This window comes from Gossypium raimondii, chromosome 7 (genome assembly GCF_025698545.1).
Source record: "Gossypium raimondii isolate GPD5lz chromosome 7, ASM2569854v1, whole genome shotgun sequence".
NCBI lineage: Eukaryota > Viridiplantae > Streptophyta > Magnoliopsida > Malvales > Malvaceae > Gossypium > Gossypium raimondii.
Genome location: NC_068571.1, coordinates 27,352,547 through 27,377,366, shown reverse-complemented (window position 1 = coordinate 27,377,366; position 24,820 = coordinate 27,352,547). Strand labels below are relative to the sequence as shown.

Sequence of the window (24,820 nt, the reverse complement as noted above, 5' to 3'; positions counted from 1 at the left end):
TCACATGGTTGTATGATACGGCCGTGTGCTCTGTTTAATTTTGGTGATTTTAAGTCCACACGGTTTCAAAGAGTTACACGACCGTGTGTCCTTGAGTTACATGAGTACAGGTTGTTACATGGTTTGGCCACACGGCCATGTCTTTGCTCCATATGGGCTGAGCCCTGTCACACGACCGGGTAACTCCTATTTCTAGTATTTACCCTATTTTCATATTTTGATTCAATTTAATCCTTGATTGTTTCTTAATCACTTTTAATGCTTTATAGGCTCGATTTAAGTTCCGTTTTGGTTTGAACAATATGTTTATTGAATGAAATTATTGATTATTGATTTAAAAGTAAATTTTTGAATTGAAATAAGCTATGTTTGTTCTGTTAATTGTTGTAACTTCACGTAACTCTAATTCGGTGACGGAAAAGGGTGAGGGGTGTTACAACTTCCATCAATGTCTTTTAATGACAACTTTCAATATACTTGATAAAATAAAAAATATTGGTACATATATGTAAAACAAGCTTCAAAGATTCAAAATCTATGAAAAATTTGAAGAAAAATAATATATTATGCTTGAATTTGAAGGAAAATAATAAAAGAAAATTTTTTTCTTCCCTTCTTAGTTTTTATAAAAAGAAAGAAAGATGAGAAAGATGTTAATATTTCTATCTTTTCTCTTTTATGTAATATAATATTAAATAATAAAATATTATTATTTAATAAAAATATCATTTAAAAGCCATCATGAAATTATTAATTTTTTTAAGTAATGATAAAATTGTCATTAAGTCCTTTCCATCAAAATAAAAATGGAATACTTGCACTTTAATTCCTAAATTTTCCCAACTTATTGAATTGAGTCCCTAAACTCGATATCGAAATTTTAACCTAACTGCCTACTCCAACTAATAATTCTCTATGTTTTCATGTTTGACAGTTTCCTCTAAAAACGATCGCAATTTCTTATACTATTTTTTATTTATAGATCACTTATTCAAGGTCTTCTACCATAAATATTCTTCTCTTCTACCATAAATATTCTTCTTTTTTTAGGGTGTTACATGAATACATTTAACTAGAAATGTGATTATATCAAAATATTGAATCAAGACAAATGCACTATATCAAAGCCCTAAAAAAAAACAGAGATATCCCATAAGTTTCTAAATTTGTATAAAGATTCCATTAATATTTCAAATAAGAGAATTGTACATCAAATCTAAATGGTACATTTTAAAAAAGAATTACCAGCTGGCATTAATATAAAAGAAGGTAAAAACAAAATACAAGGCAAATGCCAGGTGTTTTGCAGTCACCTGACAAAATTAATTCTAAAACTAAAAATAAATAAATAAATTTTCGAAGGAAAGAAAAAAAGAAATCAAACATCTCACAGCTTAAACCCTCTCAGCATCTATTGATATTGAAGAGCCAGACCAGAAAAATCCCCATCTTGAAGAAAAGGAAGAACACGGAAAAGCTCAGATTAGGGAAGCCAAAAGGGGTAACAAATCCGAATCCTGCAACCAAGATGTTGTGCGACAGCATTCCCACTCCCCATATGCAAGAACAAAAGCAGACCAAGGAAGCAGAAGAAAACAAAACTACTCTGCATAGAGGTAATACCGATCTTCTTCTATAAGTCGATAAATCTGCTCCGGGCCATCCTCCACCCAAAAGGTATTTTCTTCATAATCCTTACCTGACATTGCCAAGAGATTAGCGACAATATCCCATTGTCTTGGAGTAATCACAAAGTCACAATATTGAAAAATTTTCTCATGTGTCTAATACTCTGAATAATGAAATCGATAGGAGAGAGATCAAAATAGCTAGACAAGGCCTTTTTAATCACGGTAAGAGAATCCCCTTCTACAACCATCTTATCAAGTCCCAAATGTCGAGCAAAAGCCATGGATTAAAGACAGGCCAACGCTCTTCAGCAAATGGTCTCAACTCGGGAGGAAGAACCGGTAATAGACATAAAACCATCCATTCTGGTTCTATATTTGTTCGAATAAAATGCTTAGCCAATTCCATGAGTCTAACCAAAAAATCCTTTCTTCTTCCAATTTTTCGATCTTCCCATTCATTACCCGTGAGGCCTTCTTCTCCTCATTCTTTCCATTCTACCACCGACTTTCCCATTTCTTATTACAGTCCCAGTATTGGATCTGTTGGTATTTTTACAAAAACTTGCATCAAAATTGACCTTCAGGATAGGACCTTTAGGGGGTTTCCATCAATTCAAATGTTTTTCCATAGGAGGATCCATCCTGCTCTGATGCATCGAGAGTTCCAAATAGTACCCCTTGAGAAAAGTAACCAATTCATCCACAATCTGTCTTTTTCCTTCATGTAAGAGTTTATTTCGAGAGAACCATAATGCTCATGTTGTAATTACAAATTATGTTCTTTTGTCTCCCGTATAAGTCTGGAAGATACTGCCAAAAAGACTATTTACATCAGAGACCTGAGTCGCATCCTAGGCGAAATCCAACTTCCCAAACACGTTATACACAAATGGACAGGCACAGATAGCATGGAAGACATCCTCCACCCCCACACCACAACGAGAACAAACTAGATTAGAAGCGACCCTTTTAATACAAAGATTATGCCTAGAGGGAATGTTATTTTTGAGAAATATCCAATTAGCAATTTTAATCTTTGAAGGCACTTGTAATTGCCAAATATTATCGTAAAGGGTTTTATCAGTAGGCTGTACTTCTGTACAATTATTACTCTGAAAAAGCCTATACCCAGACTTGACAGTATAAAAACCCGTATTATCCCAGCTCCAAACCAGCCTATCATCACTCAGCTCACTTGCTAAAGGAATACAGAGAATATCCTCAGTAGTCAGTCATCAAAGAAGGGACGAATCAAATTATCATCGAATCAAATTATCATCCCATTGTCTTTGATTTGGTAAAATAAGATCAACAACCATTTGTAAACCACTAACTGGAGGTGCTTGGATTTTGCGAGGTTCTGCCCTTGATATCCAATAATCCTCCCAAATACTCACATTATTCCCAGAACCAGTTTACCATTTAAAACCTTTTTCCAAAAGACCCCGAGCACTCCATATGCTACACCAGACTAAGGAAGGTTGGTTTCCTAACCTTGCTTTTAAAAAATCAAAATTGCAAAAATATTTAGCACATAACACTCTCGCCATGAGAGAGTTAGGATTCATCAAAATGCGCCATCCATGCTTAACCAACATAGCAATATTAAACTTTGCAAGGTCTTTAAACCCCGTACCTCCATTGTTCTTCGAAATGCAAAGGTCCCTCCACGAGCACCAGTGTATCCCTCTTCGATCCTTATCCTTTTGCCACCAAAACTTACTAATAATTGATTCCATATTATGACATAAAGATTTGGGCAGTAAAAAACAAGACATGTCATAAACAGGAATAACCTGTAAAATAGATATAATAAAAACCTCTTTAACTCGTGATAATAGTTTCGAACCCTAACTCACAACACGCTTCTGTATTTTATCCTTAATATCCTGAAGGATCAATCTTTTTATTTCTACCAACAAAAGGAGGAAACCTTAAATACTTTCAGCACAAAAGGTACTTTGAAGATACAACTCCCTCGCGACCATTTCCTTAGCATTTTGGAAAGTATTACTACTGAAAAATATGGCCAATTTCTCATAATTGATGCCCTGACCCGAACAACTAGCAAACTCATCAATTATTCTTCTGATAGTGCGCACCGATTCAACCGTGGTTTGTCCAAAAATCAAACTATCACCCGCAAAGAATAGGTGAGTCAATGGTGGACTGCCTCTACTTGCCTTGATTCCTCTCAAAGTCCCTTCATTACAGGCCCTTTTCAAATAGGGAGGAAAAACCCTGACTACATATTAAAAAAACATAGGGGCTAAAAGGATCCTCTTGGCGAAGCCTTCTAGATGGCCTAAAACAATCATCTTGTTTACCGTTAATGACAATAGAGTAGCTAACACTTGTAATGCAATTCATAATTCGGGACACCCAATCATCCTAAAAACCCATCTTCTTGAACATTTTCCAAAAAACCCCACTCCACCCTTTAATAGGGTTTGCTCATATCAAGCTTCAGAGCAAAAGAGCCTACTTTCCCGGTCCTATTATTTTTCAAACTATGGAACATCTCATAAGCAATAATAATATTATTAGAAATTAATTGCCCCAGGACAAAAGCACTTTGAGCTTCGTCGATACATAAATGTAGAACTTTCTGGAAATGGTTTGCAATTGTCTTAGAGACGATTTTATATATCACATTACACAAACTAATGGGAAGGAAATGAGCCATAGAGTTGGGAATATTACACTTTGGAATCAATACAATATTTTTAAAATTAATAACATCCATGGGAATTTTATTTTTGAGTAAAGTGTGACAATAGTCTATTATTTCAGACCCAATAATATGCCAAAACTTTTGGAAAAAAAGAGTTGGCATACCATCCTTTCTTGAAGCTTTGGTTGGATGCATTCATTTCGAAGCCACATAGATCTCTTCATCGGTAAGAGGTGATCGTAGTCAGGCATTCATCTCCTTAGTAATACAACAGGACACACCCTCAAGCAAACTATCACAACTGCCGACACCTTGTGAAGAGAACAAGTCAGCAAAATACCCACACGTTCTAAATCCTCTTGATCATATAAATTCCTACCATCCGGATCCTTCAAAGATTTAATTTTATTAACACGACGCCCCTTGGATGCGAAATTTTGGAAAAAAAAGACGTACTGCGATCCCCTTCATTCAACCAGTTGACTTTGGCTTTCTGTTCCCAGTACCGCTCCGCCTTATTAGCCTCTCAGTTAATCTTAAGCTTAGTGTCAACAATTTCCATTAAACATCATCATTGGGGTGCAACTCATAAAGTTCCTTGAGTCTCCTTTTCAGGCTAGCTTCATTTGTTTTATTTGCATGTTTCAATTGTGTTGCCGAAGACCATAATCCATCGACCATAGCTACAAGTTTCTCAAGCACTGACCCTACTGGATGACTTCATATTCTTTCCATTTCTTGTTCACATGAATCCTCCATGATCCAATGGGCCTCGAATTTTCATTTCTAAGGGTGATACTCCGCGTGAAAATCCTTTGCGTTAACAAGGACTGGGTAATGATAAAAAATAGAATGTAAAAGATGCATCACACTGACATTAGGGAATTTTCGTATCCAGTTATCATTGGCAACCTCCTATCCAATATTTCTCTAATATTTGTTTCTTCCAAATGCCCCATTCATAGCCTAAATCATGCAAAAAACAATCATTGAGGACCGATAAAAAATTATCCATTTACAGAATATTTCTCATGCAAAAAAAAAAAATAATTATAGAATTTTCATATCTAATTATCATTGGCGTAAAGAATTTTATTGAAGTCGCAAGCCATAAGCCAAGGAATATCGAGGTTGTGGTTCAAATGTCGTAAGAGGTTTCATGAATTGTATCGACGTTGTTCTTCTTGATCACCATAAAACCAAGTAAATCTCCACGGCTTTGTATTCGATGTTGGGAAATGTCCCCATATTGTAGTAAACATGTAACTGTTTTCTATTTATTTGAAAAATAAAAAATAAATAAAGTTAATTTCATATTTCACTATTATGTCTTTTGTACTTTTGTCTTTTATATTTTGCATGCATAACAAAATCTTAACAATCAAATATTAGCTCATTGATTGTCTAAAATTCAAACTGAAGATAATTGACACTGTAAAGAACGTTTATATTGCGAGTAAGACAACTTACTTCAGTATATAATCTAAATGAGCCTGTAATTCCGTAAAAGAATCAAAGCGAGCATTTGATTCAAATACTGTGAAGGATTATTATGTCGTTGGAAACACGGAAATTTATACATTTTTACATACCCTTTTTAACTTAAAATCATACAGTTTTGATAAAATTCTTATCGAAAAAATAATTAATTTTTACAAAATAATTAAAGTGCACTTAAAATATGAACATGTTGAATTTTAGTTAATTTTATAATTAATTTTGATGAATTTCGATTATTTTCGACAGATTTGCACAAAGGGCAAAAATGGCTCGGCAAACATTGCTAGAAGCGCAAAATCGAGAACAATTTGAAGTATCGAGGTGAACTAAATTTTAGCCTAAGACGGTCCAAATTATATGTATTAATTCATAATATAATTAATTTTAATTTATATCTAATTTAATTTGGGTTAATAAATTATTATTAATTAATTATGAAAAAGTGGTCCAGTTGAATTGAACTGACCAAGAAATGGACAGCCCAAAGAGCTGACCCAAATCAGCTTATTAGCTTATTATTTAAGCTTGCAAAGAGGCACTTGAAGACTTATTCAAGTTGCATTTAAACCCCTCCACAATTGGTGGCTTTATAGATTTGCCCTAAGCCTAAATTAGCAAAGTTGAAACTATCAACCTTGTCACATGTGTGGCTGGTCAAGGGAGGGCTCTTTGGCTGATAATTTTCACTATTTTTAGCAGCCCTCCTCAGCTATAAAAATCCCCTTAGGCTGGTCATTTGAAAAACACACCCCAAGCATTCACATTTTTCCTCTCTTCTCTCCACTTTCTCTCTTCTTTTCCATTCCAAAATTCCCTTGCTCTCTTGCCAATTTCTCCTCTTGGGAAAGGGACATTCATCAGCTATTTGGAGTAGTAATTAAGTGTTCATAGCAGCCTTGGTCGATGGGGACAACGGAGCAACTAATCAAGCCACGGAAAAACATCGAATTTGATTCTTGTTCCCCATCTCTTTAGTTTTTGTTGTTGTTATGCTAAACATATCTATGAATATTTATGTTGTTGGAATGGTTAATTTAATCAATTTAGCTTGAATTTAATTCGCATTAGGTTGATTGCATTTCGTTTATTAAAATTATTGAAATTGTGTTTATGTTGTTATAAGCCTTGTTAAGATGCTTGATTAAGTAAAATCATGACTAAGTTATTCTTGCATTACAATTTTTAGGTAACTAATGAATTAATTATTTAAACAGATTGAAATTGTAATTAATGGACACAGTACTTAATCAGTGCATGTTTAATCATCTAAGGTAGCTGAGGGTTAGATTAGCAACTGTATCTGACGATACATTTGCCTTGCATAACTTGCAAGATTATTGTGATTAAATTGTTTCAAGGTAAGGATACTTTGTTACCTCACATAGTCTTTTATGTGCTTATTAAATCGAGTTAATTGTTTGAATTGATATAGGGATATGTACAAGAGATTATTTCGATTTAATAAGTATGTATGCGCAATAACATATTTGCCTATTAAGATTTGTTTAATCGGTTGAATTGACATAGGGACATAGTCAAGAGATAAATGGATTTTGGTAGGTGAGTATGATCATAAGTTAGCAAATTACCGAGTTGTCGTGAACTTATTCATAACAATATAAACATGAGTTTAATAATTCTAAGTTAAGAAATGTAATTAATCTAACACAATTATGTCATCTTGATTAAAATCGTATTTTGAAATCGTGCATTTGAGATTTATTTATTTAGTTCACTTAGTTTAAAATTTTAGTTTTTAATCACCCTCTTCAAACAAAATATTTTTCTTCACCAAAGTGTTTTAAATAGCATTCATAAATAATTCTTTTCACAGTTCCTGTGGGTATGATAACTCGATATTTACTTGTCACTTTATTACTTGTTGAGATTGTGTACACTTGCACATTTCCGTCGTTCCAGTCGTTTACAATTCCAATTAAGGAGATGGCTAGTCTTGGCTATCGGAGCAGTTGACCTCACGAGTAGAGACATTGATGTATTCATTAGTAGAATGATACATTGGACTAGATCCAATATGAATTAATTCTGAATCCGTTTGTGAATTAATTCACTTGTGACGTTCATAGTGTGATTTAACTAAATCCTGAATTAGTTACTGACCATGCGTATGCAACTCATTTGTTTTGATATAAGTGGAGACTTATGCTCTAAAGATGATTGAGCATATAACCGATATGTTGGGTACATGACTTGTGTATGACATGGATTTACTAGAAACAGTGGAATTCATAGCTCAATTAAAGAATTAATGATATCCTCTCATTGGCATTGTGTAGATTGATAAATATGGAATGTGACCACATGTTACTAGTTCTCGAACGAGCAATTTATTACAATCAGTTGTTGACAGTGACCATATCAATCATTAAGAAGACATAATGGTGACAATGAGATAAAATAGGATTGTATTGAGTGAATGAATTTAACTCAAATGAATTAATGATATCATATGAGGGTAACACACACATGACGAGGTCATTGGACAAACCAGTTGGATGAGTTGTTTTTGTAAAAAGTATACAATAAGGGGTTTTCAATCATGATTGTTATTGTGGACTGATTCCATGATTAAGTAATTGCAAATTATCGGAATGATGCTTCTGGACATAATTGCAATTACTAGAGCCTAATTGTATATGTCTGGTTGGTCCCTCCGCTAGCTCAACAAAAGCTCAATCAGACTGCATTTGAATCAGAAGAGAATTCTATGATTTTGGGAATAATTTAATTGAGTCGATTTATTCGATTTGGAATTAAATTAGGTGGTCGTGAGAATTGTTTAACTAGAGAATTTGACCAAAGAATTTTCTTGAAAAATTAATTTAGAAAATCTAAGTGATTTTTGATAAAATTAATTTAGATAAAGTATAATTAAATTAATCAAATAAATTAAAATTAATATGATATTTTTGGAAGTTCATTTTCAAGTTAGACAATTGGCCCAATGAGTAATTAAACTTGAAAATTGGACCTTAGATCGTAAATTGGGCCTGAGATCCCAAAACTGGTCGAACTGGGCTCGGTATGTGAAACCAGACCTACAGTAAATCGATGGCTAGACAGAATCGGTTGGGTCGTCACTGGCCCAGATTGAATAGACAACAATCGAACCAGCTTGGGGTGACGTAAAGGTGTCGCACTTGCATCACCGGACACGGCGATACCGATGGCTGCGACGGTAGTGTCCCGATGGCTGGCTGTAGTTGGTTGTCGGTAGTTGAGTAGTGGAAGAGTTACACTCCTACTAGAACTCTACTAGAGAATTTGATTTCAGATTAACTATTACAAAAATAATATTATTTTAATAGATTAATATTAAATTAAATTAAATACTTATCTTAATATTATTTTATTAATTTAATATTAAAGTGATTATCTTAATATTAAATTAAATTTAATGGTTATCCTATGTATAAAATTGTATTATTTTAATAAGATTTAATATTAAATTTAATCTAATATTTATCTTGATAAATATTATATTAATTTAATATTAAAGTAATTAAGTTTAATTATAGTTGAACTCTTTAAGCTCTCCTTATATAAAGAGAGCCTTGGTTCATTATTTTCACACACTATAATTCAAGATAAAGTTGTAGAGAGAAAATTCTCTAAAGAGATTATTCTAGAAAATTTCTACATATATATATTTTTTGATTTACAAGTTGACCTAAAAGTTTATAGAAATTACAAAATTATCCTACTGGTAATTTTTGTAAAAATTTTCTGATTCGAAACGAGCCCACACTCGGCAGATGTGAGTTTGAGAATAATGGAGAAGACTACTCAGTTGAAAAGCTCATCCTAGACGAATAAATAATGTACAATTTTTAGTAAGTGTTTATTATCTGTTGCGTTTTCCAAACCCTTTTTTTTTCTTCCAACAATTGGTATTAGAGTTAGGTTGTGTTATGTCTATAAGTATAAATAGATAATCAAAATAATTTTCTCTTCTTCTTGAATGATTTGATTATGTAGAAAGTGGCATTCTTTAGATCTTGTGCATGTTTTGAGTTAGATATGAGAATGGATGCAATATTATATATTTGTTATATAATTTTTTTTTCTCGAGGTTGTGGCTCTTAGGAAATAGACCGTGGACTATCATCTCCATGTAGAACTATTTTTTTAAATTCATAGAATTCTTGTGAGCCATAAATGGATATAAGACTTAAATGTGATTTTTCCAAAAGGAGTCCATGACGAGTAAAAGATACAATGGCAGTTGAAGGCCCAATGAATGTAATTTTATTTTTCCATTTATTTTCTAGAAATAGAACCATGGAAACCTTGGCTGACAATTTTATTTTAATTACCTATCTCATTATATATTTGTTTTATAATTGTTTATAATATTATGTAATGTTATAATTGTGATATATATATGAGATGATCCACAGTTGATCAATTTAAAAAATAAGAAGTGTGGTAATGAGAAAATACATGTGTTGTATTGTTTGATTCACTACTTTAGGTTATTTGATAATTGTGAGAAGTGTGGTAATGAGAATGTGCATGTCTAGGATTGGCTCTGGCTAGGAAAGACTTGGTTTTTAAGCGGTCAAATTTGACTCACCTCATTTTCTTGGGACCCTACCTGGTGCACGGTTCTCATTCACTTTTTCGATTTTTCTCTTAAAAGAAAAACTATGGAGAATCAAAGTTATTTGTTTTAAGATTGATTGATTCTTATGAATTGATATTATAAAATTGCCATGCATATATTGAAAGCATGTCATTTAGATTAGGTAAGAATGCCACTAGGACTATTGTATGATCATTCTTGAAATTTGGGATAAAAAATACCTTGTATGTTTTTAAAATATTGAGTGGAAGAAGGTCATTGAACAAAACCTACGGCCTCCATTGATGATCCCTAAGTGATAGCATGATAAAGTTTCGAGTCGGTTCCTACCCTGGTCGTACACCAAGGTAAACTTTGTCATGTGGGTTCACTAGATGAGATTTCCTTTTAAGGACAACTAGTCATGTATGACTTTCAAAGATATTGTCCCAAGATGACTTAAAAATGAAAGCATGTTCATGATGGGTGTTGAGTTAATGGTTACACACTCAAGATCATCTCTTATTAAATGGTTTTGCAAGAAATGATATTTAAGCCAAGGATAATGGCCAAACGTTAAACGTTCATTAGTTCGTGTAGAGTCTTAAGAATTAAGATTCATGAACTGATTGGATGTAATCCATATTCTTACTAATTGGTCCTGAGACCCCAAGGCGACATGGTTGATGGGTGTGAGAATGATCGTAGCAACAAAAAAAATATTTTTTCAAGGTTTTAATACAAGATGCATGCATCATACTGCATTCTTGATATGTTGCTAAAATGAAAAGTATTTGCTTAATACAAAGATAGTAATTAGTGAAATTTTTATTTTTTACGGTTCAAATATGTCTCCTACTCCTCTTATGAGCATTCTTACTGAGAATAAATTAAATGGGGATAACTTTCGAGAATAGAAATGGAATTTGCTGATAGTTCTCAACTATGAGAAACACAAATTCGTTCTTGACGAAATGTACCATCCTGATGCTCAGCCCAAAGCGAGAAATCACTGGAGAGATTCTAACTTAATTGCTTGATGTTATATGTTAGCGAGCATGAGTAGTGTGTTGCAGAAGCAATATTAGAATTTTAGTTCTGCCAAAGAGATCATGACAAATTTGGAAGATTTGCTCGAAGGTCAAGTCGCATTGGATCGACAATTCGCTATTACAAATTTGATGAATTCTCATCAAAAACCCGGTACTCCGGTCAAAGAACATATGCTTAAGCTTATGAGATTCTTTGCGGAAGCAGAGGACAACGGGCTGAACTAGATGTGAACACTCAAATTGAAATAGTGTTTAAATCCTTTACCAATGAGTTTGTTGGTTTTAGGGCCGCTTACAACTTGGGGAACAAGACACTTACCTTGACTCAGCTCATGAAGGAATTACAATCCTATGAGTTGATGTTGAATGGTGGTAAGCCGGTTCAAGAGAAAACTGAGGCAAACTTAGCTATGGGCCCTTCATCCTCTAATAGGAAACAAAAAGCTAAGGGAAATAAGAAACCGACTAAGTTTTTGGTTCCACTTTGTGTGGACAGGAATAAGGCGAAGAAGTCAATAGATCCTAAAAAGATCAAATGTTTATTCTGGAACAGAAAAGGGCATTTCAAATCAAACTGGAAGGAGTATTTGGATTACCTAGCCGAAAAGGGCAAATGTATAGAACTCTTTATGGTTGAAGCTTGCTTAGTGGAAGAATCAATTGACAACTGGGTTGTTGATTCTGGAGCGACGAACTATGTGTGTGTTTCTTTACAGGGGTTTAGCGAAACGAGAACTCTGTGTGACAAGAGCCTCTTGTTGTGGACTGAAGATGGGAGCTATGTTTCAGCCGAAGCAATGGGAGAAGTGATTTTACACTTTGATAATTTTAGGAAGATTGTTTTAAAGAACGTGTTTTATATACCTCATTTTAAGAGGAATTTAATTTTTGTAGCATGTTTATTTTATAATGGTTACATCGTGATATTCAATAAAGGGATTGCTATTCACAAAAATGATTTTTTAATCTGTAATAGATGGATAGAAACCAATCTCTACTTTATCAAACTAAATAACTACTCGATGCTTCAAACTGAAATAATGAATTAAAAGCTTAAAACTTCTCACTCTAATGAGGGGTACCTATGACATTTAAGACTTGGTCATATTAACCAAGAAAGAATCACTAGACTCGTGAAAGATGGTCCCTTAAGTATGCTTAAAGAAGTTAGTCTTCCACAATACGAATCTTGCTTGGAAGGTAAAATGACTAAGAGGTCTTTTAACGCGAAAGGTACAAGGGTCAACCAACCTTTAGAACTTGTGTACACTGATGTATGTGGTCCCATGAGCATCAGTGCCTAAGAAAGTTACTATTATTGCACGAATTTATCAATGACTATTCTCGATATGGATATCTGTATCTAATGCACCGAAAAAGTGAAATCTTTGATAGATTTTGGGAGTTTTGTGTGAAAGTGGAAAAGCAATTAGGTTTATCCATAAAGAATCTTTAGTTTAACCAAGGTGGGGTACATTTTTTCGATGAGTTCTTAGGATACTTCGTAGAGAATGAGATTTTATCCCAATTAACTGCGTCAGACACTTCACAGTAGAATGGCGTAGCTGAGGGAAGGAATAGAACCTTGCTTGACATGGTTCATTCAATGTTAAGCTAATCACAACCTTCTTCTTCCTTCTGGGGTATGTGATACAAGCAACTTACTATTGATGGTCACTAAACTAACTATAATTACGACAAAGGCAAGCGCACCTATCGAACAATAATATAGCTATGGTGAGTAGGGGATATCGTATCCATGAGGACTAAAAGTACTAGTAATTACTGTTTTTCTATTATTTAGCCCATAAATTGAAGTGATTGTTTTTTTTTATCTAAATTTATTAATCTAATTTAACTACGAATGCAACAGAGAATGAAATAGGAAAATAATCGAAGATAACCAATGAGATAGACAATACCCAAGAAAGAATTCACTTATTATTATGAATCTGAATTAAACGATTTATTCACTTGTGTCTTGATTCGTAAAGATCCCTAAATTATGTTAATATCTCTTTCGAGAGTAAGAACAACTGAATCTAGGTTGATTAATTGAAATCTCTTTCTAATTAAAACCCCTATTGTCACATTAACTCGACCTATGGATTTTCCTATTCGATTTGACTCTAATACGGTAGATTTATGTCGTCCTATTTCTAGGATTGCATGCAACTCTACTCAACTATGCTAGATCTACCCTTAAATAGGGGCTTTTGCTCCACTGAAATAAGCACATTAAACTTGAATTAATATATCAGAAATATTAAAATAAGAAATAAACATACATAATTGAGAACAAGAATCAAATATTTATCGTGTAAATCAGAAATCAAATAATAAGATTCATCAAATGTTTCATCTTCCCTAGGTATCTAGTGAATTTAATTCATAATCCTGAATAGAAACATCTCAAATTTAGGATAACAATAAGACATAAAGAAACTCAATAAACTTCGAAGGAAATTTAATAGAGATCTTCGATCTTGAAGGAGATCCGCTTCCGAGTTGATTTCGATGGCGTTTTTTGAGTCTTTTCTTCGATCTTCTCTTTGTGCCCCCTTAGGTCTTCTTCTAATTGGTATTTATAGACTTTAGAATCCTTAGAAAGCCTAAAAATTGAGTTTTTCCGCGTATTTGGGAAGCAGGGTGCGATATTGACACGGGCTGGCATATGGGCATGTGGCCAGCCTGTGTGGCTCACACAAATGTGTGGTCAGCCCGTGTGGAAATGCCTTGGCCTTATGGATCCTGAAAACAGCTCTCTTTGTCCAATTTTGGCTAGTTTTTCACTCCTTTTGCTCCCAGATGCTCTCCTAAGTATAGAAACATGAATTTAAAAGATTAAGAGTATCAAATTCACTAATTTACATAATTAATCATCCAAAAATGCATTAAGAATGGGATTAAAATATGTTACTTTTATAGCTTATCAAATATCCCCACACTTAAGCGTTTGCTTGTCCTCAGCACACTTAAGATGTACATTTTCTAATAATTATGTAAATAACCTCAGCACACTTAAGATGTACATTGTCCTCAATGTACAAGCATATTTAATCACAGTATAAACGGAGTATCATAAGCGAGGGAGAAAACTGAAACTGCCCTAAATATTGAATGAAATCCTCAGAATAGTGAAAAGCGAAATTGTAGTCAAATCTAAATGTAACCCATGATTCCGAGCAAACTAATAAGAAAACAGACACAAATAATAGGGAAGATTAAGGGGTTATAACTCGATTAGAAACAACCATAAAAAATATATTTCAAAAGATAATAATGAAAATAAGTTGAAAAAAAAATACAACTAAAAAAATTAAAAAGAAAGATAAATAAAAAATAAAAGAAAATAAAAGATAATAATAATAATAATAATAATAATAATAATAATAATAATAATAAACTCAATGATACCAATAAACTTAAAGGTAATTGTAATAATAATAGTAAAAAACACTTAAAAATAGAAATAACAAAAAAAATTAAAAAAAATTTAAAATATAAGTATAAGTATAAGAATAAAAAATAAAAAATAAAAAAATTAGTAAAATAAAAATAAATAATATAAAAAATAATAAATAAAATAAAATAAAATAAAAGGGGGTGGCCTATTTGGGGAAGAAAAAAAGACAAATTGAAAAAGAAATTTTAAGGTTTGGGCCACAGGGCTGTGTGACACAAACGTGTGGAGTATTTTTAGCCCGTGTGTAATTAAAAATTAACCTAGTTTTCACATGGCCATGTGTGTTTTCCTTCGCTTCTCCCACGCCCATATGAGATCCCACACGCCCGTGTGGCTTGGCCATGTCTCTCACACGGCCGTGTCTCCTACCCGTGTAACGCTCTGACTTTGAAAAATTAGCTCCAGGTTTCACACGGCCTAGGACACTCCCGCGTGTCCAGGCCGTGTGGGTCACATGGCCATGTCGCCAGGCCGTGTAATCGTTGAATTTTTGAAAATTTAAGTCCAAGTATTCACACGGCCAAGGACACGCCTCTGTGTCCAGGCTGTGTGGGTCACACGACCATGTGCCAGGCTGTGTAACTCACTATCGAACCCCTTATAGTGCACACAGCTTGGGACACGCCTGTGTGTCTAGTCTGTGTGGGTCAAAAACACTTTTTTTTTTTAATTTTGAAAATTAATTAGTTTTAAAAATAATATGAAATAAAATTAAAAGAATTAGTAGTGTTAACACTCGGGTTGCCTCCCGAGAAGTGCTTATTTAAAGTCTAAGCTCGACTTACCACATATTCGTACGGTCATGGTGGTTCGCGGAGTCGAAACTCCTTTTTTTCGTTATCAATTGTATTATCAACATAAGGTTTAAGTCAAGTACTATTTACCTTAAATGTGTCAAATTCAAAATGAGTTACCTTGACTATACCATATGAGAAGACATTCAGTACCATAAAGGGATTTGATCCGTTTGCATCAAGCTCTGAAGTGGTAATTCGAGGGTTCGTTTTATCTAGAAGTACCTTGTCTCCAATCTTAAATTGTTTCGTTCCATCCACATGCGTATCATGGTGTCTCCTTAACTCTTTATCATGCTTTTTCGGTTTCTCCTTAACATGTGTTCGCCATTCATCTAGTTCATCGATTTGCAACTTTCGTTCATCATGAGTCATTCTGTTTCTGTCGCATGGACTAGAACGTGGCTCCATCACATTTTTCTGAAGGGTTTCCTACAAAGAAGTTTGAGCCACATGGTTACTCATATTAACAGAACTTGTAAAATCATCTTGATCATTAGATGTCTTAACAGAATCATGAGCTTGGAGAGTAATCGTTTCGTCACTTACATGAAGTGCTAACTCACCTGTACCAACATCAATAATAGTTCTAGTAGTTGCTAAAAAGGGTTTTCCTAAAATTAAAGGTACTTCATTACCCTCATCCATGTCTAAAACAACAAAATCAACTAGGAATATGAATTTATCCATTTTTACAAGAACATCTTCAATAATACCCCTAGGAAATCTAATGGTTCTATCTGCTAATTGAATACTCATCCTAGTTTGTTTGGGTTTCCCAAGGCCTAATTGCTTAAACATTTTATAAGGCATGACATTAATACTAGCCTCTAAATCAGCCAAAGCATTATTAATATTCAAACTACCAATTAAATAAGGAATAGTAAAACTCCTTGGATCTTTCAATTTGTTGGGTAGTTTATTTTGCAATATGGCCGAGCAAAATGCATTTTGTTCCGCATGCGACGAATCATCTAACTTCCTCTTGTTCGCCAAAAGCTCATTTAAAAATTTAATGGAATCGGGCATCTGCGAAAGAGCTTCAATAAACGGTAAGTTAATATGTAATTTTTCAGAAGTTTAAGAAATTTACCAAATTGTTCGTTGGTGTGGTCTCTCTTCGTCGCATTAGGATATGACACTTGAGGTTTATATTCTTTACCAACCGATTTTTGCTCATTCTGGCTTACCTCAACCTTACCGTTACTTACCACACTTTCTTGCCTCGGTTCTGATTCAGATTCAACTAACCCTTCTTCATCTTGAACAATAATTGCATAAAGTTGCTCTCTTGGGTTAGTTTCGGTATTGCTGGGCAAGCTACCTTGTGGTCTTTCTGAAATTAGCTTAGCAAGCTGACCTATTTGGTTCTCGAGCCCTTGAATTGACGCTTGCTGATTTTTAAGTACTGCTTAAGTGTTTTGAAAACGGGTTTCTAACACTGAGATAAACTTCGTTAACATCTCTTCAAGATTTGACTTCTTCTCTTGCTGGTAATGTTGTTGTTGGAAGCCTGAAGGGGGTTGTGCTATTTGATTTCCTTGACCACCCCAAGAGAAATTGGGATGATTCCTCCAACCTGCATTATAGGTGTTACTGTAAGGATTATTTCGAGGCCTAGAATTATTACCCATATAGTTGATTTGTTTGTTCTCTGTGCTAGGGTCGTAGGGTAAATATTTTGGATTGTTCATTCCTCCTCCATTTGTATCGCACTGCATCACCAGATGTACCTGGTAGAAACACAGAAACCATCAATTTTCTTATTTAAAAGTTCTACCTGATTCGATAACATGGTAACCACATTTAAGTTAAAAATATTGGCTGCTTTTATCGACATTGTCCTCATGACTTACCACTGATAATTATTCAGTGCCATCTCCTTTATAAAGTCATACGCCGCTTTAGGTATTTTATTATTCAGAGTACCACCGACTGCTACATCGGTTAGCTGTCTAGTTAAGGGATTCAAATCGTTGTAGAAGGTTTGAACTTGTAGCCATAAAGGTAATCCATGGTGAGGGCACTGTCTCAATAAGTCCTTATACCTCTCCTATACATCATATAGGGTTTCTAAGTCGATGTGAATGAAGGAAGAGATATCATTCCTCAACTTGGCCATCTTAGCCGGTGGGAAGTACTTCAGTAGGAATTTCTCGGTCATTTGATCCCATGTAGTGATAAAATCTCGTGGTAAAGAATTCCACCACTGTTTAGCTTTGTATCTCAACGAGAAGGGAAACAATCGTAGGCGAATGGCATCGTCAGAAATGCCATTTATCTTAAAAGTATCACAGACTTCCAGAAAATTAGCCAAATGAGTATTTGGATCTTCGTCTTGCAAACCATCGAACTGAACAAATTGTTGTACCATCTGAATAGTGTTCGACATTAGTTCAAAATTATTTACAGCAATAGTGGTCTCAAAATACTTGATTCAGCCCCAGTTAAAGTGGACTTGGCATAATCGTACATAGTACGAGGAGCAGGATTTGGATTTGCAGGATTTGCAGCAACCGCAGAAGGTAACTGATTATTCTGATTATCACCCATCTCCTCATTAATAAGAATGTCCTCTTGCTCGTCTATTATACTCTTTCGACTCAACTTTGTTTCTCTACGATTCCTACGAGCTGGACTTTCAATTTCGCTGTCAAATAGTAATGGTCCCATGGGTTTCTTCTAGTCATAAACTAAAGGAACCTACCAGAAGCAAATAAAAGAAAAATTATAAAACAAAAATTAAACTAAAAATAAAAATAAAAATAAGTATAAATGGCTAAATTAGTAAAAAATTAAGTGTTCCTAGTACTTTAGTCCCCGAAAACGACGCCAAAAACTTGATGGTCACTAAACTAACTATAATTACGGCAAAGGCAAGCACACCTATCGAACAATAGTATAGCTATGGTGAGTAGGGAATATCGTATCCACGAGGACTAAAAGTATTAGTAATTACTGTTTTTTCTATTATTTAGCCAATAAATTTAAGTGATTGTTTTTTTTATCTAAATTTATTAATCTAATTTAATTACGAACGCAACAGAGAATGAAATAGGAAAATAATCGAAGATAACCAACGATAGTTTTTAATCGAACTTGAAGTTATTCCTGGTATGGAAAAAGCTATAACACTGTATTGTGATAATAGTACTGCAATAGCAAATACCAAGGAAATGAGAAGTCACAATAGGACAAAACACATTGATTGGAAGTATCGCTTGATATGAGAGGTAATAGCAAAAGGAATTGTAGATGTGACGAAAGTAGCTTTTGAAAATAACCTTGTGGATCTGTTTACTAAGACTCTTGTAACTAGGAGTTTTAACAAATACATCGAGGATATGGGAATGTGAAACATGACACATTTACTTCACCAAGGCAAGTAGGAGATTGTAGGGAAATGTACCCATGTTGTAGTGAACATGTAACTATTTTCTGTTTATTTAAACGATGAATAAATAACTAAGGTTAATTTCACATTTCATTATTATGTCTTTTGTATTTTCTGTCTTTTATATTTTGCATGAAAAGTGAAATTCTGAAAAGTAAATATTAGCTCATTGATTGTCTAAAGTTCAAATTGAAGATAAGTGGCATTGTAAAGAATGTTTACATTACGAGAAAGACAACTTACTTCAGTAGGTAATCTAAACGAGTTCGTAATGTCATAAGAGAATCAAAGCTTGCATTTGATTCAAATACTGGGAATGATTATGTCGTCTACAATTCCAATTAGGGAGATGACTAGTCTTGACTATCGGAGTAGTTGACTCCACGAGTAGAGAAATAGATGTATTTATTGGCAGAATGATACATTGGACTGGACCCAAGATGAATTAATTCTGAATCCATTTATGAATTAATTCATGTGTGACGTTCATAATGTAATTTACCTAAATCCTTAGTTAGTCACTGACCATGCATATGCAACTCATATGCTTTGATATAAGTGGAGGCTTGTGCTCTAAAGATGATTGAGCCTATAGCCGGTATGTTAGGTATATGACTTGTGTATGGCATGAATTTACTAGCAAAAGTGAAATTCATAGCTCAATTAAAGAGTTGATGATATCTTTTCATTGGCATTGTGTGGATTGATAAATATGGAATGTGGCCACGGGTTTCTTGTTCTCGAACGAGAAATTTATCATATTAATTTGTTGACAGTGATCATATTGATCATTAAGAAGACACAATGGTGACAATGAGATAAAATATAATTGTATTGAGTGAACAGATTTAACTTAAATGAATCAAATATATCATATGAGGGTAACATACACATGATGAGGTCACTGGATAAAGCAATTGGATGAATTGCTTTCGTAAATAGTATACAATAAAGAGTTATCAATCATGGTACTTTTTGTAGACTGACTGCATGATTAAGTAATTGTGAATTATCGAAATGATGCTTTTGGACATAATTGAAATTACTAGGGCCTAATTATATATGTCTGATTGGTCCCTCCGCTAGCTCAACAAAAGTTTGATTGGGCTGCATTTGAATTAGAAGAAAATTCTATGACTTTGAGAATAATTTAATTGAGTCGATTTATTCGACGTGGAATTAAATTAGGTGGTCGTGAGAATTGTTTAACTAGAGAATTTGACTATAGAATTTTCTTGAAAAAATAATTTGAAAAATCTAAGTGATTTTTGGAAAAATTAATTTAGATAAAGTAAAATTTAATTAATCAAATCAATTAAAATTAATATGATATTTTTGGAAGTTAATTTTCAAGTCAGACAATTGGCCCAATGGGTAATTGAACTTGAAATTTGGACCTTAGATTGTAAATTAGGCCTTTAAGCGAAAAATCGAAACAAAGACCCAAAAATTGGTCAAATTGGGCCTAGTATGTGAAATCGGGCCGATAGTCCAACCGATGGCTAGACTGGACCAGTTGGGTCGTCATTGACCCTAATCGAATCGACAACAGTCGAATCAGTTTAGGGTGACGTAAGGTTGTCGCACCTGCATCATTGGACACGGCAATGCTGATGGCTGCGACGGCAGTGTCCCTGATGGCTTGTGACAGTTGGTTGTCAGTAGTTGAGTAGTGGAAGAGTTATGCTCCTACTAGAACTCTACGAGAGAATTTGATTTTAGATTAACTATTCCAAAAATAATATTATTTTAATAGTTTAATATTAAATTAAATTTAATACTTATTTGAAAATTATTTTATTAATTTAATATTAAACACTTATTTTAAAATTATTTTATTAATTTAATATTAAAGTGATTATCTTAATATTTAATTTAATTTAATGGTTATCTTGTAGATAAAATTGTATTATTTTAATAAGATTTAATATTAAATTTAATCTAATAATTATCTTGATAAATATTATATTAATTTAATATTAAAGTAATTAAGTTTAATCGTAGTTGAACTCTCTAAGCTCTCCCTATATAAAGAGAGCCTTGGTTCATTATTTTCACACACTCTAATTCAAGATAAAGTTGTAGAGAGAAAATTCTCTAAAGAGATTATTCTAGAAAATTTCTATAGATATTTTTCTGATTTACAAATTGGCCTAAAAGTTTATAGAAATTACAAAATTATCCTACTGGTAATTTTTTTGAAAATTTTCTAATTCGAAACGAGCCCACACTCAGTAGATGTGAGCTTTAGGATAGCAGAGGAAACTACTTAGTTGAAGTGCTCATCCTAGATGAACCGAAAAGATACAATTTTGATAAAGTGTTTATTACTTTTGATATCACAACCAAGATCTTATTTTGGAAAAATTTTTAAAACTCTGGTTTTTCCCTAAATTTATTTTCTACTGCATTTTCCAAACCCGTTTGTTCCAACATTCGAATCCTCTTGTATCGTAACATCAATATGCCAGTGGAAAAATTTTTGAGGCTCATCAAATTATCAGATTTCCAACCCAATAAAAGTCCCCCTCCACTACCAAAAGCGGTAATCTCAATACCATATTGAAATCCACATAATCTTCTCACTTTCTCGATTCGGTGTGACACATGTTTAGCTCAGACGAGTAACATGATGTGTCATTATAAAGGTTTAGCCCAGCCAGGTATCTTGGCATGTTTATATATTAGGTTGGATGATCAAATAGTATGGTGTAGATACCTATGTATCTAAGTCCATTTAGTAGGGTTCACCGGGTAAGACAATTTAAATGCTTTAAGAAATTGAAATGAGATGAAATGAACTTGACTTTCAAATGGTAAGTTTTTGAATGAATAGTGAAAAAAACATTTATTTTAGTAATGCCATTGATATGTATGTGAATGTAAAATCCCTTGGCTGAGTATGAATTTCAAATTGTTACCAAACGTGACTTGAATTGGCATATTGAGCTCTTGTGGTATCATACGTTTTCAATTTTGAGCAAATGCTTATAATATTAATGATTTTTATTACCATGTCTAGCCAAATGTTGTGACAAACTTATTAACATAGAAATGTTGGTAAAATAAGGTAAGTTTTGTTTAATGCCTATGAACTTACTAAGCATCCTATATGCTTACCTCGTTTGTTTTCCCTTTTCCTTGTAGATTATCACCTTGTGAAACACTTCAAGCCAGATCATCTCGAAGCTCACACTATCACTAAATCAGTAATTATACGATCATTTTGAGTCTAGGGTAGTGGCATGCATATAAGTGATGTGTTCATGTGCATAGATGCTTATAACTAAAGTGAAATAGTATAATTCAATGTGTTATAACAAGTTTAAGATGAAGTATACATTAATATGGTATGTATGATGATTTTGCTTAAGTTCTGCATTTGGTATGTGATTTGTTTCGACCTATTTTAGGATCACATAGGTATTATGTGCAAATTTGAAAGTAATGAAGTAAAAGATATATTTTGGTAGAGTTGACATAAGTGAGGTTTATATTTGAATGTATGAAATCCCATGGTTTGGTTTTTAATAGGTTGAGATCATGATAAATTTGTATTAGTTTTGGAATTGGTTTGGTGACTAGTTGACATGAAATGGCATGAATATCTTTTGATGATGATGGTATAAGATGGTTTGAATCAAATAGGTTGGTGTATATGCTTTGATTTAGGACCAAATGGTTCTTTTTTGCCAAAAAAAACAGGGGCCACGTCTCGACGAGCAATCTTCCTTGTCGCAACGTCGATCGACAGTAAGTGACGTCGCAACATCAAGTGGCTTGAGGCCGTGACATGACACACTGTTTTGGCAACGCCATGATGTGGAAAATATGGCGTCATGAAGTTGGCTGTAAACTTCTAAAACTCTGCAATTTGGTCATGTTTTGTGCTTGGGATGGCAATAGAACTTTCGTAAGTTCGTATAAAACCTGAAAATGATTGTTTAACATAATTTGAATATGATTAACACTTGATTACATGTAGAAATGTTTGTTTGTTGTCTAAGTGACATGTGGTTGCTTTGACAACAAATTTAGCATTCCGTAACTCAAACTCGACAATCGAGTCAGGTGAGGAGTGTTAATATAAAAGAATAATAAAAATCATACCTTTTTTTGGATAAAAACAAACCTATAAAATAATACACATGCAGAATTGTATAAGTACTATAAAAAAGCCAAATAATAGTAAATTTATCAAACATCATATAATAAGTGAATTATAAAATAATACTGAAAATATGACATTTTTTGGTGAATGAAGCAAAAACTATCATATAATATTAAATTTTGATTTTTCCATTTATTCTTAAAATAAATATTTAATTATTTTTATATTATTAGTTCTACAATTATTTTGATTTAATTAAAATTTGAATCTATATTAAATTATACTTATTATTTAGATTAATTATCACTTAATTAATATTACAATCATTTAAAATTTAAAATTAAGCTTTAACACTATAAATATATGCATTAGTAAGGTATTTCCATTAAATAACATTTAAGTAGCATTAATAAATATTCTTATTAAAATAATTATTTTCATATTAGTAATTTGTTATGAAAATATATGTAAAACCTATATTTTTAATTTCATATTTAAAAGTTAATAATAGAAACATTATTAATAAGATAATTATAATTATTTTCCATAACAAAATTATATTTATATTAATTGATTTTATGCTTATTTTTCCATGATACTAAAAGATAGGTTTAACAATTTTATTCATAAAATATTAATAAAATAATTATAATTATTTTCATTTTAGATTATATTTATTAATTTTATATATTTAAAATTGAAAATAGTAGCTAACACAAAATACTAATTATTAATTGATTTTTTTATCTATTGAATTGAATGAACTTATTTGCCAAGTTAAAATTTGTATTAGTTCCAACTGGTTTTATTAGTATTTATAAATAATTTTTTTTAATTTAATTATAAAACATATTATTTAATGTAAAACATGTTTATTTTTAGTTTCACCATATATATAATGAAAAAAAATACATTATATGTACAATTAGATTACCAATATTAATATTATATTTTTAAAGCTAATCTTATTCATTCAATTTCTAGGAATTATAAAAAATTATTTTAACACGATTTAATTTTATCATATTAAAAATAAAATAAGATTTATAGGTAAAAGCTATATTTAATTAAAAAGTTTGAATTTTATTATTTTTAAATTATCTAATTATATTAAATGATTTTTAGATTTAATTTTTATTAATTTAGTTAATTAATATTGTTTTTAATTATCATATAATAATTATTAATATACTGATAACTTACTTTTAATGATAATTTAATAATATAATTAATAATAAAAGATACTTTCACTAGTTCAAAAGTTTCTCCTAACTCCTGCTTTTATTGATTATAAATATATATTTGAATTTAAAACTTATATTCTATAGATAAAAATAGAAAAAAAGAAACAAAAAGAAATTAGTAAATTTTGAAAGTAATATACATATATTTATATTTAATTTTGAATATTTAAATAATTAAATTATGAATATATATTGGAATTTAAGACTTATATTCTAAGGATAAAAAGAGAAAAAAGTAAAGAAAAGGAAATTGCATTAGCTATAAATATATTATACAATTTTTACTTTTGAATATTTTCAAACAAAATTAATTGAATTTTTTTACTTTGAAGTGGCATGCATTTATTACTAAAAAAATTGTTAGACAAT

General features: G+C 32.3%; 1 long non-coding RNA gene and 1 other non-coding gene across 2 annotated transcripts; both read left to right on the top strand.

Annotated features, from left to right (window-relative positions):
- The first annotated feature begins 1,258 nt into the window (after positions 1-1,258).
- LOC105797985 (uncharacterized) lies at positions 1,259-5,626 on the top strand. The gene is made up of 2 exons (XR_001134877.2): positions 1,259-1,677; positions 1,813-5,626. It is a non-coding gene; the product is annotated as an uncharacterized LOC105797985 (long non-coding RNA).
- A 12,085-nt stretch (positions 5,627-17,711) lies between these two features.
- Positions 17,712-17,818, top strand: LOC128042631 (small nucleolar RNA R71). Its single transcript, XR_008198146.1, has one exon. It is a non-coding gene; the product is annotated as a small nucleolar RNA R71 (small nucleolar RNA).
- The last annotated feature ends 7,002 nt before the right edge of the window (positions 17,819-24,820 follow it).